The sequence below is a fragment of the Leptosomus discolor genome, chromosome 14 (assembly GCF_034619465.1).
Source record: "Leptosomus discolor isolate bLepDis1 chromosome 14, bLepDis1.hap2, whole genome shotgun sequence".
Classification (NCBI taxonomy): domain Eukaryota; kingdom Metazoa; phylum Chordata; class Aves; order Leptosomiformes; family Leptosomidae; genus Leptosomus; species Leptosomus discolor.
In genome coordinates this window covers 13,436,440-13,454,246 of record NC_141404.1, presented here as the reverse complement: position 1 = coordinate 13,454,246, position 17,807 = coordinate 13,436,440, and positions in this window count along the sequence as shown.

Here is a 17,807-nt window from a genome sequence, read left to right as displayed (position 1 = left end):
AAAACTTCAGTGAATTTAATATACACTGTAGGTATTTTAGTACCTATAACCTTATTTCTTGCTTGGTTTCTTGGAAGGAAAATAACCTCTCCTAGGATTTGTTTTTAATGAAATATAGGTAATGTGTTTTCTTGATGTTATGAAGGTGATGCCGTGAGGCTGCTCTGGGAGGAAGTGTGGCAAGTCCTTTCACATCTGTCCTTTAATGATGCTGGCCCTGCATGTTCGCCCAGCGAGCAGGTGCCTCTGTCTAGGTTGGTGTTGCTGGCAGGCTCTGCTGCACTCCAGGGCAGGGGAGAGAGGCTCTCGAGTGGTGACAGTGGCATGTAGTAGAGCATGTGTTACCTCAAAATCTGCTAACCTTGTTATTTCTCCTCTTTCTTCTGGGTTAAGTCAGTGCTTTTCTAATTAATTAAATATAGCCTTAGCAGAAAACTTGAAAACTATCTGCATCTCTATTTATGTTCTTCACTTCAGAGTTTAGTATTTAAATTACCAGTAGTGCTGAGCAAAGACTTAATGAAGGAGATGTTTGTAGGCTCTTTACATATTTGGAGCTAAAGCATGGCAGATTTCTGTAGTTCGAACTGACATCTAGGTATGGAGGGTTTGGCTGACTTGAGCTGTGAATGGGTTGAGCAATATACCCAGACCCAATATGATAGCAACTGCAGTCCAAATCCCTTTCTTGGCTTCAGGAGTTAAAGCAGAAATGTGTATTGCTAACTAAAGTGCAACTGTGAGCTAATAAGAGGTTTGCATATTTGTGCAGGAAAGACGACTTTCTTTTTTGCAGTGAGACTCAACCTGGGACTACCAAGGAAGGTTATTGTTAAAGTCTTTCTGCTATGGCATGAATGATTAAGTAGTATGATGTAGGATTTGTTTACTTTTAGCTTTTATAGCTGTAATTTTTAACTTTTCCTGGCCTTCTGAGGTTAATGTTGAAAAAAAATCTCAGCATTTACAAAAAAGCCTGAAAATTTGCAAGTGAATCATAGAATTGGGTTTGGATTGGGAGGGACCTCAAAGATCATCTAGTTCCAACTGCCCTGTTCCACTGATATGGAAATGAATAATGGTTTGGGAGTGTTTTGGGTATCTATAGTTATTTCCCCCTCTCTACTTTAGATATGTTTGTGACAACGGAAAAGTTGCTGTCTGATGGCTGATGGACAAGTAGATATAGAATGAGTGGGCAGAACTAATAGCATACTCCAGAAAATGTAGCTGGTGTTAATTAGCAGCAGCAGTGTGACCAGAATCAAAGGGGAGAGAGAACAAACCAATTATCTGTGATACTCTTCTGCTACCTTAAGGTCCTGGAACAGGACAGAGATGCTTGTTTTGTTCATTCATGTCTTGTAGCTGCTTTCTTGTGAAAGGGGTGAATTATTATTTTTTAGCTGTTAAAAAGAAAAAGAAGCGAGGATTGTGCCCTTATGATTCTCAGCTCTGACACACTGTGTTATTTTTTCAGATGTATTATTTCTTCAGATGATGGTAATAGGCGGTATCTAAATACAGATTGATTCTGTAGTCCAAAATTAAGGGAAGACAACACTTCCTAATATGCTGGCTCTGTCACAAAATGAAAATATGGAGAAGGCTTCACTTAACTTCTCTACACCAAGTGTCTCATACCGCTTACGTGCTCGGGGTTAGTTGCCTTGGAAACAAGTGACTGTGCACAAGCAGCACAAAGAGGGTCCGCAGTTTGTGGACGTGGCCCTTGGGGGCCCCATTACAGAATTTCTTATGTTTAGAAATACTTTGTAACAAGGCCCCTGGTGTCACTTATTAGCAGTAAAGTGTACAGCAGCCTTCATCAGCATCAACTACCAATTTGTTTCTTATGGAAATGAATCCACATTGATGGTGTATAAGATTTTTTGGAGATTTTATGCTGGAACAGAATTCTCACTTGCTCTTTTTATGCTGCCACTTGACACACGCCTCTCTAATTTGCGTGCTTTTCTACTCGTTATATTGATTTCAGCCTTCTTGGTGAAATGAAGTAGCAACTTGCAAGGGGAAGGTGGGCAGAGGCAGAGAAAATAAACTTGTATAGGGGCATTTTGTCTGCACCATGATCTGCCTTAAATTACAGCATTGAAGCGAAGCAATTTTAATCTTCACTGTTTGACTAATCTGCTTTCGTTTTTGGAAAAGTTTCATGCCTTCATTGTTACTAAATATTGTTTTGATTTCCTTTAAAATGCAAGCTAAAATGTTAACTTTTAAGGGTATGCCATAAAAATGAACGTATGCCTATTTGACTTCTTTTCTATTATCACATAAGAAGTACAAAGATGTATAAGATATTTAAAAGGCTATAAGATAGCCAGATATCTGATGCAAAAGCAATTTCTGTTACAAGGCAGTTCTGGACAAAAAAAAAGCTCAGGTTTAAGGATGCAGAAGTGTCTTCATTTTGGTTTTGGGGGATTTTTGTGTTTGGGGGTGGTCGTGAATTGTTTTACTCTGCTGTAATTATTGCTTCATTATCCTGCAAATATTGCAATGATACCTGTGAATTGTGCTGAAATAATTGCTCAAGACTGAATAAGCAAATAAAAGGAAATAAGGGAAAGGGAAATAAACACAAGTACTTTGTTCCCTCTCCCAAAGGGGAAGAAAAAGCAATTGAGAATAACTTCTTGGAATCACTCAAAGTCAGTGAAGAGAATTATCTCAGTAGGAAGGGGGACATCAGATAGATCTCTGCTGATATAGGGTAGTCTTGTCAGGAGATGGAGCGTGCTGTGAACTGGAGATTCAGGCTTGCTGTGGCTTACCTGTCAGGCTCCAGATGGAAGCCCAGGAGCTGCCGTTGTTCAAGATCAGTTACATCTTCTTCCCCAGAACCCAGAGTGAGAGAACAGGAGCATGGCTGGTGAAGGCATTCCTCTCTCTAGGGCTGTAGCATCCCATTATGGAGATGGAGTCATCCTAGGTGCTGCTGTAGTAGCTTATGCTACGGCTATACCCCTCGAAGGGGTGGGGGGCTAATTAAGCAGCAGCATTGTACTGATGAACCAACTAACACCTCTGTTGTGTTGTGTCATGGACTGAAGACCACAATGAACAGAGGTTATGGGTTTTCTGGGGCATTTTTGTCCCCATCCCCTCCACAGTGGAATTGCATAAATTTCTCTTCAGATCTGACATGCTGCTATGCTTGTGAAAGAAAGAGAAAAGAGGGAGAGAAGAGCATTGCACTATTCATGTTGAGTAGGTAGTTTCTTTCACCGAGAGTTGTGAGATATTTGAAGGGAAGGGCTAAAGACTACTGGAGGAACCAGACAAATATGAGAATTTAATTTTAAACCCAAAGATCTTTTGCTGTAATCTTTTAATTAAAAATCCCAGAAAATACAAGCCTGAAAAGCTGAAAGAAATGAGCAGCATATACTCAATAGACGGCCTTTTCAAGCAATCACAGTTCTGGGGTCTTTAAGAGTCTGTTTGCTTCAGGGTTGAATTTCTATAATCTAAGCTGTTCATACACTACTATATACCAAGATCAGTATCTTTTGAGTAAACTGCTTTCTTGTCATTAGGACTTGACATTTCTGTTCATTGTGGCTGCCTCACTGCAATAAACTTTCCCTGGAGGATATACAAACTCTATTTTCAGACTTGAATACCAGGAAGGGGCTGCATATGAAATAGGGAGAAGAAATTATTCTTGTTCACAGATGATGACGGGAGAGGAACACAAGTTACTGACATATGCTACGCATTTTAAGACAAGACAGGGTACAGAAATCAGAGAAACAAAACGGACTGTTACGTTTTTGATCTCCTGTAATCCCTCACTGATGTGGGTTCATTTTCCTATGGAAAATTCTCTTAGGTTTTGTACCGTCAAGTTTTAAATGTCTCTAGTGATAGGGCATTTGAGACTTTCATTGTGAGATTCTACTAGAGCCAGTATATTTCACCAGTAGTTAGTCTCCTAATATTGTCAAAAAAAAAAAAAAAGTTTCTCTGTGGGGAAATACTAATGAAATACTGCCACTGTAGAAATCGAGCCTATAAAGATCCTACAAGAAAAATGAATGGCAGAACTCCAGAGACAGAAAAAAGATTAAATTCAAAATGGCAAACAATGGAAGGGAGTCCTTTAACGAGAACAAATCTAAATTGCTTGAACTTCATTGTGTAAAAGGTCTCAATTTCAGAAACCTGTTTTTCTTCCATCATCTCTTAATTACAGTGAAAATGTCCCTTGAATACTTGACATCATTTATAATTGTATCTCATTCGTTGTTGCTCATATATGTGCATGTTTTTAATATTAAAAAACCCTGAGAACTGCAAGCCATAGGTTGTAATTTACTTTTTTTTACTTCCACTTGAATGAGAGTATGTATAATTATCACCTAAAATTTCCACACTAAAAAAAAAAAAACCCTAAGACCAGTAACCACCACCAACAAAACCCCTTCAAATTGCCTTTCTGAAAAAAAGAGTTAGACAGTTTAGCAGTGTGATTTCACACTGCCCTCTAACCTTTCCTCCTTTATTCTAATTCCCTCTAAGTTGTAGTTACACTTTTATCTATACCCTATGGTTGTCAGGGATGTTGAAGCTATATTTGCTTTCCCATGGCCATATCCTGCTTTATCCTGGCTACTGGGGACAGAAAGTAGGTATTTGCTGTTCTGCCCAGCAGAGATTATTTTTGCATGAGAGGAAGTAAAATAATCAAATTTCCTCCTTTTTATGCTTAGATCTGCACAGTATCTTAGGGCATTCTCTTTCCAAGTTATTTAGAATGAAGCGAGCTGTTGCTGTTTTATTAAAAACATCATAAGAATTTTCCTTCTTACTTCTCGGTTTAAAACTCCTGAAAGTTCAGAGCTATGGTGACTTTTTTTATATAATAATTTCAAATCCTCATTATAATTTGGTTTAATTTTGTATTGATGTTTGCTAAACTAAGGAATAGCTGAAGAGCTTGCAATCTCCAAGTTATTTGAAATACATTTTCAGTTAATCTTCATTACCTCAGAATAACTCTTTGCAATGGCACAGTAAGAAAAATATGCTCTGAGGAAGGTAGAGCTCAGAAGTGGCAATAACTGTTCATGCTGTGCATAACGTGGTTTCAATTAGCAATCCTTGTAAGTAAGTTTTCACCTAATATAAAATATCATATTGAGAGAGGGATTGTCCTGTGAAACACTTAGATGTAGTAAAACTTTGTTATTCATTCTTCTGCATTAGCTGTTTCTCTCAGTACTGAGTGAAGCCTGCTCATCTAAAAATATCAAAAAAAAAAGGTGTAAGGGGGAGCATTGAGGACTCAAGTGTCGAAGTGGAAATCCTGACATTTTCCATTGACTGCTGTCTGTCTGAATGTTTTGCTTTTGTACACACAGAAATGCCTTCACAAGGCTGAGCATCTTGGAGACTGAGGCAGCCAGATCTGAATGGAGCAGATGTTTCTCCAGCTGAGCCTCCCAAAGGACTCTTGCTGTGTGCAATCATCAGTGCACGTGCCCGCTCTCCCTATTACTTACTACTCAAAACGAAATCAAAATGGATGCTATTTTCTTTAAAAACATGATAGGAAATATCTTCAATGGCTCCTGTTTTTTATGTTGTAGCATTAGAATAAATTTACCGTAAGTGTAGGGTGTCTGAAAATTTGCATTTTTGAAAACTGGCTTTTATACTAAGTATAGTGTTCCTACCCAAAGCTATGGCATTGCATATGAAGAATGCAAGCTTATGTCATCCCTATCAAGTGAATGACAGCGTCCAGCAAAATTAGAGCAAGCATACCTCACCCTGTCAAACCTCCCTGGCTTCTGAAAGTGCAGTGAGACAAAAAGGATTTTCGTGTGTCTAATAACAAACTGCTCTTCCTGAAAATACCTTTAGGTTAGTGTATATAAAAACAAACAAAAACACTTGACCACTTCTCCCATGTGCTTCAGATATCTGTGATAGAACTTACAAGGCTCAGAAGGGATATCCGAAGCCAGAGCAACGCAATTTAGCGTGACCTGCTAGCTTCGTTGTTGAAGACTGACTGTTCTCACTCTCTGTCTGCTTCCGTTCAGACTCTGCACAAAGGCAGTTATGACTGTTGCTTGTGTTGAGGTTACAGTGCTCTCTCTCTGGAAATAATTCCTTCTTCTTTTCAAAGATGCTAAGTGAACAAGTCAAAACTGTCTGACTCAGGTGCATGAAGGACTCCAGTTATAAAAGGAGGGATAGATGCCTCAGTTGTGACCCACTTGCTCAGTTAACAGCCTCCTTGGAGGCTGTGCTTCAAAATAAGCACACTTGGTGCAGTTCCTCTAGACTGTCTGTTGCCACAGGAGTCTTGATCCAGCTTTGTTACTTGGGGGGACAATGTGCTGTCAACACTGTCTTTGGTTGTCTGATTCTTCCACTTATTGTCTCGTGAAGGAGCCTCACCTGTCTCTCCTACAAACGATGAGCAGCATTTCTAATGCCAGTGGCATTGGGAATCCTCGCACAGACAAGTCACTAGCTTCATTCCATGTAGCTCAAAATAGGTCTAAATCAAAGTGATGTTTGAATTGCCAGCGAGAGCCTGACTTTGCTCAGGTTCCCTTTCTGCTAACATCAGTGAAGCTGAATCAGTGTTAGCAGTGGTGGGAAAGTGATGAAAAAAGTCCCCTGGTGACTTGGGTCTCTTGGGATATCTGTTGCCCCAGGCAAAGCAGCTGCCTGTGCTCTGTGCTCCTCTCCTGCATCTTGTTCGATCCTGATTGTTACTGATGGCTGGAAGACTCTTGGCCAGGTCTTTTGCAGGTGCTGCTTGTGGGGGCTGATTTAAGCCTCTTTCAGGGATAGACAATTAACTCATTTGTGTCCTCGAATTTGTTTCTGATACAGCCTTGCCTGGCTCTCACATCTGAAACAGCACTTTGCAATTGGTCGTGTTTGGGTGGCATTGATCAGCTCACTTTAGCTATTAGTCTTTTAATTAAAAATATGAAAAAGAGGACCATTAAATAAATCTGGGTTCCCTCTGCATGTTAAAACCCTAAGATTTAATATAAGAAAATATGTGAGGATGGGGGCTGATTGAAGCAAGACTTTACTAAAGTGCAGATTGATGAAAAAGAACAGATCATGGTTACAAAATAAAAATGGTAAGGTCTGTTTTTAAAACAGAGAAGATTATTGAGGTAAAGATACTTATTTGGATTCTTTGACCTTTGAATGTAACACAGTGTAATACTCTAACTTAAACTCCTATCTTTCTTTTAAAATATTTATTTTTCACAGTCCTATAAAAATAGCACTCTCCTTTTCAGAAAGGATTTGGTATAATCACAGTGTTTGCAGTTACGATTAAGGTAAGTGTTGTACTTGCTGCCAATTAGTTTAATTGATGTGAAAGTCTAAGTATGTCTTAAGAGGACAGGATTTCCCTACCTGAATTCAGCCTTCTTCAAAGACCAGCGGGAGCAGTGTATGTGGAAGAGGGAGGGCGGAAGCCAAGTACAACAGAAAGCTTCTGTCTCTAATGCATCTGAACCAGGACAGAACCAGATCTTGGGGCAGAAGTTGATACAGAGAAGAAGAAAACCAGCTTCATCATCTTGAATTTCTTTTAAACTTAATTTTTTTAGTCTAATCTGCTAATTGACCTCCCCTAATAGGAAAAAGCTTTGCATGAGAATTTTGACTCAAATGTTTAAACCTAGTACCAGTTAAATTGAATGCAGTGATTCAGGGCAGTTTCTGTTTCTCCTGATGTCACTGCGGTGTCACAGAAAGGAGAGGAAGGTGATGAGTTTAACCTATTATGCAATAGCTGCTTGCTTTGAATACTTTTTTTCTGATATAGAAGTAGCTGAGATGCGATTCACTCCTATATGATTGTAAACACAGCTTGCTTGGCTTCTAGATAGTTGAAGCTGTCAGTTCAGCTTTTCTTGATATAAATGAAGGGTTAATTTGGGGAAAATTTACTTCTCCTCAAGCTTCTCTCAATAGTGAGTTGCATTGAGAGGTGTACGTGCATACTGCTGCCTAAGCCCCTGCTATGTTGTGCTCTCAAGTACAGATCCAAGTTTAGGAGAGGAGTCGCGCTGCCAAGACTGACAGGCTGCAGCCAGGTGCCAGCTCTGCAGTGTGTATCCTCCCCGTGCAGGGCTCCGCAGAGCCACGCTGGCATCCGCACTGAAAAGAACCTCTTAGCTTTGACTTTTGGCTAGGGTGAAGATTTTTGCAGCAGATGCCAAGCAAAGCAGAGCAAGAGGAGCAGAAGTTAGGAAATCATGACCAGCAAACAGATGGGGGAGGAGAATGGAGAATTTTATGCTCTGATGGCTCATTTGGCTGTCTTTGTTTTGGGCTACTCTTTGGTACGGTGTCTGTATTTCCCCACTCCTGGCTCGAAAAGCGTATATTTAAAATTCACTCCCATTTAAAAAAGGGAGACAGGAGAAAGAAAGGAGGGGAAAATTAATCGCTTTAAAAACATTCAAATATTTGAAATTGTAAAATGCCGAACAGTGACTGAGTGTTGCTCCCTTGCAGTATCAGATGATTCCTTTACGCAGTGACATTTTAGATTCCTTGTTTTTATTTTTATTTGACTCAGCTATGCTTGAAACCGTAACCTTTTAGGAATTCTCTCTAGTAAACTCCCATTCAAGCCACTGGGGATTTCAACAATCTGTTGGCACAGTCTTTCAACGTGTTTTCAAGTTATTTATAGATTAGATCTTGCATCACTGAAATATTCCTGCCATATTGTTCAAGATAAAGCCAGTAAATTCAATATGCCATTGTGTATCCCCTGACTGGCCTCCAAGGCCTTGTTTTTCACAGAGTAAAAAAATACTTTATAGAAGAGTGTGAGCTCTCTGACTGCAAAATGGGCTTGAATAATAATACCAGGCTCTCAGCTGAAATTTTATACTCTAGATGAATCATCAAGTGCTCATTAAACATCTATCTACTGTAGGAATAGATAACAAATCTTTCTCTTGATGTTACCCTTAGGATCTGGACAAAAAATAATTTTATATTGGAACGTGAAAGTGACAAACTTGACCAAACCATTAACAGTAGTTTCACTTCCATTTGATTCTAACCTGAGAAACACATGCCTTTTGATGTTATAATAACACTAACATAAGAGCACTCATTATCCTTAGAAGACCTGCTAGTGAAGCATGGAAAGGGCTGTGTCACATTCCATCCTCCAATTGTCTTTTGGCTCAGATAGCGAAAGAGCATCTCTTTGCATCGAAATACTAAAGGACATTGGGGCACATCAGGAAACCAAAGAAACCATACAGACTTTTTTAAGACTCTCTTTATTTCTGTTTGCGTCTTTCTCCTGTAAACTGAATTTCAGGGCAGGAGAGAAGCATATTGGGTAAGACTGTGCTTATTTTGAGTAAGACTGTGCTTATGAATAGGTTTTACCTTCTACAATCCCATTTTAGGAATGACAGCTGTGGATCGGGCTAAATACTTTGATCTTGTTTTACTACATTCTTTATATGGTATCAGTTTTCTTTACAAATAACAGGTTTTGTGTGCTGTGCAATGACTGTGTCTGATGCCACAGTGGAAGCTCTTCCATGTTATCACTGAATATAATTCTTTCTCCCTAGTATTATATGACCCCTTATTTGCCCCATGTTCAAAACATGCTTGGTAATGGCTCCAGAAATTCTGTTCATACTGCAATCTCATTGTATTTTAATCACATTTTATTTTAACCCAAGTTTAACTTGTTGCTGCGAGGCTGTATACTGTTTAATATAAGAAATTGTCAATTTTATGTTTGCACAAATAGTTGACTTTTGATGTTTTCACAGCCTAGTTTAACTGCAGTCCCAGCAAATAAAACTTTCAGAGCTACAAAATCATGTACCATAACCCTCATGTGGTGTTTCTAAATGATTTGCTGTTGTTTTTTTCATTCCCCATTTAAATGAGAAGCCACCAGGAACAGTTTTTAGCCCTCTTATTACTTAATCTTAATTGCAATATCTATTAATTTAGATTGTGTTAGTGCTTTAATGATATGAGAGTTAGTAAATGGCTATTATTCATTAGCCATAAAAATGCTGTGTGTTTGAGTTTTGGGGTTTTTTCTGTTTTTTGGTTTTGTTTTGTTTTTTAAATCTACTTAATGTCAGTTTTGTTAGATGTTGAATACTGTAAAGATGAATGAGGTAAAGATACTTTCATTCATAGCAACCTAAGATATCTCTAAAGAGATCTTAATGGAATCATTAATTTGCTATGATCAAATGTCTCTCAAGTAAAGGTGCTTTTACTTTTCTTCAGCATTCTATGATTAACTATTAAAAAGGTTAACTTAGTTTTAAGTCTCTTTGGCAGTTCATGTTTTGTTTGCTGGAAAAAACTTGATGTCAAGTTTGTGTTTGTATTCCCATAGCTGACACATAATTTTTGGATAAAAAGGCAGACGCTGGATGAATAAGGTGGCCAGATAACTTGTTAACAAGTGACCTGCATCTGGTATTACTTTGGAGTGTGGCATCTTTTCTGTGCAGGTGAGGTTCAGCTGGGGCAAAATGCCTGTTAAAAGCATATAGCTAGCAGAGGCCCTGAGGTGTGTAAGTATGTGGACTTCTTTAATTTGGGTGAGCTGTGGTTTACACATGTCATGTTCAAGGGAGAACAGAGAAGGAACAATGAAGGACTGATTGACATGATGTGACTGTAAAGTTACAAACCCCTCAACTTTCCCAACACTGACTAGTAGGTCTCTCCACACAAGACTATTTGAGTTTGATCTGCTGCTAACATGATGTTAATTTTACCCTGAAAAATATCAATATGTGAACCCAGCAAGTATTGATAACCCTGAAGTTTGCTTAACATTGTAAAATATTCAAGATATATCAGACCAAAATTGGGCAGTAGACATTTGTTATTGAATTGTACGGATTTCAAATATTTGATAAAAACTTCTGCTTCAATGTGACAAATGCAAAAATTCATATTTTATGTGAACAATAGTGTTTTACTACCAACTTGCTTTTGTTGAATACAAGGTGAATACAAGGCCAAAAGAGGAAGCAGAGAGGAAGGAGCTGTGGCTGCAGTGGGTGATTGCACTTGTGAAATGTTTAAATTGCAGAATTTACAAGCAGTCCCACTGTCTTACTCACTTTGTGCTTCATCTTAGAAAAAGAAAGAGTGCTAAAACTTATCTTTATTTAAAGCTGTGCAGTCCTGTGTGTAATTTGCAAGAGCATGAGAAAGGAAAAAGAGAAATGGAGAGGGTCTTCTGTAGGGTGAGGGGGGTGGGAGGCAGCTAGCTTTTCCCTGCTTGGTTTGTATAAGAGAAAACGAGTTACAAAGAGCAGTTTTGAATCACAGAGGATATCCCATTCCTGTTTGGTCCTCTTGACCTACAAAAGAGAGGTAAATGGCTTCTTTTTCCAGATTTCTATTTGATGTCTAGAAGGAAAATCAGACTGTAAAGTAAGTTAAGGTTATTAACGTCCCCCATACTAGTCCCCCATACTAATCCCTTTGAACTGCCTAACAATGTGCACTCTACCGTCAACAATGTTATACTGCTGCCTTCAGAAGTTATTTGAATTACTCTTCTGTTTTACTATGGTAATAAGATCTTCTGAATAATAATAGAATTTATAATATTAAAAACAAGAGGGATAATTTAGGTTCTGACAAAAATATGCATTATTTTATTTTAAATTAAAAAAGAGAAAGTACTTATGAGTCAAGACATGTTCTCATTCATGTGATGCAGCCTCTTAATGAATTACTTGCCTTTTTTATACCGGTTCCATTATGACCTGGATATCAGATCCAATAATATGTTTGCACTAAGAACAAGATATTATTTTCAGTTTTACAAGTACTAAAGAAATAATTCTTTCTGATGATAATAAAAATAATTATGATAACCCTTCCCATTTAAAGAGAGTGCTTTGTGCTTCCAAAGTGCTGTGCAAGCATTAACAAATGACGGGTCAAATCCGGCAAACTCTTATCAAGTAAACAGCTGATGGCAGTGGAATGCCCTCTGTGAGGAGCTGCAGAAAACAGGCCTGTTATATGGATGCATCCATGGCTTCTTGAGTCCCTGTCCTCTTGAATCTTAGCTCATCTTTTCAAATGAGCATGATATGACAGAAGTCCTTTACCTGCTTCCCATTGTTAACACGAAGTGTATTATTTGATAAAGCCTGGAACTCTCTCGAAGACAAACTGTGTTAGACACCCGTTTATGTTCTGTCATGATAGAGCAGGGTTCACTGATAAAAGAAAATGTTTGATGCAGGCGCCTCCCAGGGAACTGTTTGTGTTCCTAGAAGCATACAATACTGACACAATCTAGAAAGATCCAAGTTATTTCTATATAAAAAAGGGAAAAAACCCAACAACCCAAAACAAAAAAAAAAAACCCAAACCACCCCCCCCCCCCCCAACCCCCCCAACCCAATAAAGCAACCACACAAAAAGAAAAAAAACCAACAACAAAGCAGAAAAGGAGGCGGGGGTGCTGGCCTAATGTGTCTACTGACCAGTCAGTATTCTGACTCTGAGAAAGAGGACCCAGAACAGATCTATTTCAATCACTAAAGACCATATCTTTGTAATCTCTTTATTCTAAGACCTGTAGTAACAATTCTGCTGCCAGGCATCACTTGATATAGAAACAAACAAAAAGTACCAGTCATCTTTCTGTTCTACTCTTGACAGTCCTGGGTAAAAGGCTGTTCAATAAATAAACCTAGCTGATTGCTGCATGTTGTCTCCATGTGTTTATCTTCTATTCACAGGACCACTGGCATCTCCTTCTTGTTCCCACTAAACCCTCTTCAATTCTTTTTGCAGAGGGTGAATGCATTGATGGTTCTCAGATCCTGCTTATAAATGATAAACCTGATAATTTAAAAATAGACTATGTTGGCCCTACTTTTTAGTGTTTTTACAAAGTGAAGGTAGGTATGGAGTAATGTAGTCCTAAAGAAATCCACTAAAATTTAAAACAGCTAAATAAAGGATTCTAAAAGAGAAAAAACCTCACATTATTATAAATTGTGACTGTGAGATTATATATTATGTTAGTGGCTACGAGCATTTCCTGTTGCTGTAGAGTAACAAAATAAAATAAATGTATTGTCCAGATAGTTCTCTGATAAATCCTTTGGAAATATTTCAAAGGAAGCTTGGTAAGAAAGGAAAAAAGAATTTTACCATCTCTAGTTTGACTAGAGTCTAGTGCTGAGATTTAACTGAAAATATTTTGTTTTCCACTGAGAAATCAAGAAACAGCAATAGAAATGGTGGAATCAGTTATTCAGTCTTTTAAAGATGGATTTACACTAAAAAGATAAGATCCAGTTGCAACAGGTTTTGATGTTAATGTACCTCTTCAACATTGTGAAGAAAATTTCCATTCTAAAACTCAGGATTACTTTATGTGTTTTATGAAAAGATATACAAACTATAATTCATTCTTCTCTAATTTACAGAGGAAATTTACTTGAATTTGGGTGGTTAACTGTCAAATTTGAAATGTGCAAAAAGTATTTGTAGCCTCTGTTGGGAAAAGCAGTTGTAATGCCTACTCTAAGTGACCTGATAAAACAAGGTACAAGAATCTCCTCATCAAAGCTTAAAATTGGATTTTTATACTGACTAATTGGTGGCTGTTCCAGGTGATGTTCATTGAATGGCTATTTGAAAGGAATCTGAAGAGAATTTGTGCAAATCATTGGGTTTCTTTCATGAGGAAGGTCATACCAAGTGAGATACAGATTTCACATTGTCCTTTATTTGTGCTTTCCCTGAAAAATGTAGTACTTTTATATTTTAGGCCTAGTGTCTTAATTGATGGAACTCTCCTAACGCCTTTATAATAGACAGTAGGAAGGAAAATCCAATCAGTGGAGATCTCTTAATCACATGCATATATTACACTCCACAGGATTTTTTCAGCTCATTTAATAGATTCCTGATGCCTCAGTAATTCTGTCTTTCAAAAAGTACTTTTTTAATCGGTTAAGTAAAACTCCAAACATTCCTCAATCGTTTCACATCAAAGGTAAGTAAAGAGGTCAGGAAAAAATGTGACTGTATGTTTGTTAAAAGATGAATGGTTTAAAAGAACAAATTATTATGTCGATATGTAAAGAATCAATAAATAAATCCATCAACTTGCTATGGAAACAGTCTGCAAAAATGTGTAGTACGGTGTAATTGTATGTGGCAAATAACTCTTCTGTAACTAAACTTTTTTGAAAGAAGCTTAACAGTTTTCTTACTACTTTGTCATATACAGTGATGTACGGGGATAAGATTTGCTACTCGTTTGATTTGAGCAAAATATTTATTTTTGTTTAACAATATGCCTTAGATATGTTTTGATCTCTTGAGTAAGAAAGAGTATCAAATCTTCAGCAGCATGGATTTTTCTCAGCCAACATTAATTTCTTAATATTTTTTGAAGGAGGTCTTGCAGTTGCAGAAATACTGATCGTGCATCTTCATTCAAATCCACAGGGCCTGGAATACACTGGTGTTACCATCTACTTGCCCTGGAGGTCTCTTCTGTTTGGTGACTGCATTTCGAGAGGTATGAAATGCTGTATTGCACATCACTCCGTAGTGAAAAAGATTATACAGTAAAACTTGGTTGAACAAGTTAAACCCAAACTCTCTGTGTATAACTAAACGTACATATGACAGTCACTTAGTGACGACCTAATTTCAGCCACACCGACTAACTCCTGCTTCCTGCTTTCAGCCAGTGACGAGGGAATACAGACTTCACTTTGATCCACCAGGTCCTCCCCACCATATAGCTGCCATAACAAGTGGTGGTAAGTTTTAGTGACTATTTGCATTTGTATTGTTTCGATTCCCATGATTCCTTGCACAATTATGAAAATAGATTCAGAGTTCTTTTTCTTGTAGAGTGCAATATTCGGGACAGCAGCAAGGACGCACAAAACAGGACCGTTGCTTGAATTTTAAAATCAGATTTCTTGTGCTGTGCTGATGAGAACTGTTAGGCTGGTGCTCTGCAAAATGTCAGGCTGTATGCAAATAGGTAGTAGCACAGGTGCCCAAGAGGCTGCAGTATCATCAGCAGGTGTATTGGGCTAGGTAAAATTTGTTGTGGAGTTAAGGTCTCCCTGTCTGTATCTGTTTATAATTGCTTTTATGCAAAACTTTAAGGAATCAAGCTGGCAGAAGTTGACTTTACAGCAGCGCTGTCATGCTCGTTTACCACTGCCATCAAACCTCAAGTCAGAAGGGATCCATCTTTTCCTGATATCCTCCTTAGACACCCAGAGAAACTTTTTGCATGGATCTTTCAAGTCCTGATGTATTGGTGGGACTCCCAGTGACTGACACTTCTAGAGCAAGTATTTGCATTTGCTGGCAGTAAGAGCTCCTTGCTTTCAGAGCCCTCATTCTGGAGACTTCCTTCTGCTCACAGCTATTTCCTTTCCTGTTAAATTCTATGTAAACAAACCGAGAAAACGAAGCAGGCTTGTGAATACAAACAGTGAACGCCCCCATGCAGGTTGATAGCTCTCTTGTAAGGATAGCGCAACTGCAGAAAAACAATCAAGTAAATGACACATATAATGAAAACAAAGCAGTTAATCACCTTCAGTGTGCCCTTCACCAAAGGTAAAATGCTGCCCTTCACCTTTGTGTACTGCCATCTACCATATAAACAAATGAAACAAAAATCTAATTGTCTGAACTGATGCTGAGTATTTCCAGTGCTACAGTCACGTGAATGTTCGGTTGAAACAGTCTTTTCCCTGGCAGGTTCATTTGTCAACACTAGAGTGTTTTATAAAACATTTTGATAAGTTTCAGGTGAAATGTGGATAGGGTTTCAAAAATTCATTCATTCATCGGGTAACTGTTGAGATGCTCTGGAAACATCTTGGATTACTGCTGATGGTGCATATAAGTGCAGGAAGTCAGAGAAAAGCATCTGTGAGCAGGCAACGTTCCTAGGTAGCAGTGGGCTATGGGAGGAATAAAGGATAAGTTAGGATTGTCTGTCTGTAGGAGCAGGTTAGATGCCTGGAAATAAATAACTGGAAGCTTTTGGTTGGCTTGATGCCAAATATTATGATAACTTTTTTAAGCAATGTCAAACTTTTCTTTCACAGAAAATTCAAAAATGTGATTCTTTCTCTTATAAAGCTCCATTTAAAAGAGGAAGAACAACTGAGAATTGGAAAATGTGTGCTCATGAACACAGCTTTTTGTTACAATATGTTGCTGAATTTCAGATGTTTGAGATGCTGCATTGTGGAGGTAAATCCCTGATTCAAAACACCTGTTTGTGCCAGAATGTTTTGGTTTTCTTTTTCAGAACCATCCTGGCTTTTCGAAGATGAAAAGAGTGTGTCTGGTGTGTAAAATGCTTTGATTTATCAGAGGTAAGCCATGTTGTTAGAAGAGATAAAGGACCTTGTTTACAAGGTGCCTCTATCCTTAGAAAAAAGGAGTTTCCAATAATTGAATAAGGTGTCCTGAATGTATAGATTAAACTAGAAGGCCAACAGCAAACGTGATGAACTTCAAAAAAACAGCTTCTCATCTCTCTGGGGACCTTCATTAATGAGTCACCAGATAGGCAATTACTGTACAGTTCCTATAATGACCAGGATCAGACACAAGCAATCAGCACAGTAGGCAGCAAGAAAGCAAGCAGAAAAAACCTGTGAAAATATGCCATTAAATCTTAATTATTCTTCAAAAGAAAACAAGCACAACTAGGGGGCAAATAATGGTAAGGAATGTACAGAACTGTATCAAAACCTGCTGGCTCAGGGTAATGATATTTAGTTATTAGCAGCATCAATGTTTATTTAAAGCTAAGAACTATGTTCACAGACCATTCAGAGGTATATTTTCCACCTGTTTGGTAAAAGCCTGAGTAAGAGTTAGTCTTTGCTACCACAGGATTGTTCCTCAAATTAAGACACCCCCCTCAATTATTTTCATCTCTAGTCTAATAGCCTCTAGAAACCACAACAAAGGCTGGGGCCCCAGGTGGACATACAGACAATGAAAGACAGCTTTTCCCAGAAAAATTACTTAAATTGGTAGAGGAGAACAGGTCATTACGGGAGAGTAAGAGGTCGTCAGGGCTGCATAGCACCACCAGGTTTGGTGAAGTGCCAGCCCAGTGTCATAGCCACTTCAACATCCTGTGAGTATTTGTATGCAGAAGATTTAGTACAGCTCCATGGGGCTTATTTACCAATGAACACTCCCCAGATCCTGAATTGCATAAGTGGTTTCTTTGCAGCTAAGCAGACCTGTTGAGCTCACCAGAATTCTCTGGGGAAATCCTTTGATGATTATGGGAATATGAGTTTCCTGATGAGTTTCTTCTCATCCTTCTTTGTAAGAAATAATTATGAACTTATTTATAAGATAGGCCCCATACACATACTGTTACTGGGGAGGAGGACTACTCAGAAAAGGAGTTATTGCACAGTAAGTACTAGAAGGTTGCATGTCTCTCATCCACCGTGAATTGCCTTTTGAAAAGAAATCTTATGCAGTGATCATCCTCATCACTGCCTTGCAGCAAACAATTTCATTTTTTTTCTCTCTGTCCTCCAAACTGTCCTCATACAAGTAAACTCACTTTGATCTGTCTTCAAGGGCATGAGTAATCTAGTACAATATGGATTTATTACTTGTCCATCCTCACACAGTATGTAAGCCACTCATGCATCTCTTTTTTTGTCTGTGTAGGTTGTTTCAACGTTTCAAAAATTAAAGCTGTTTAGGAT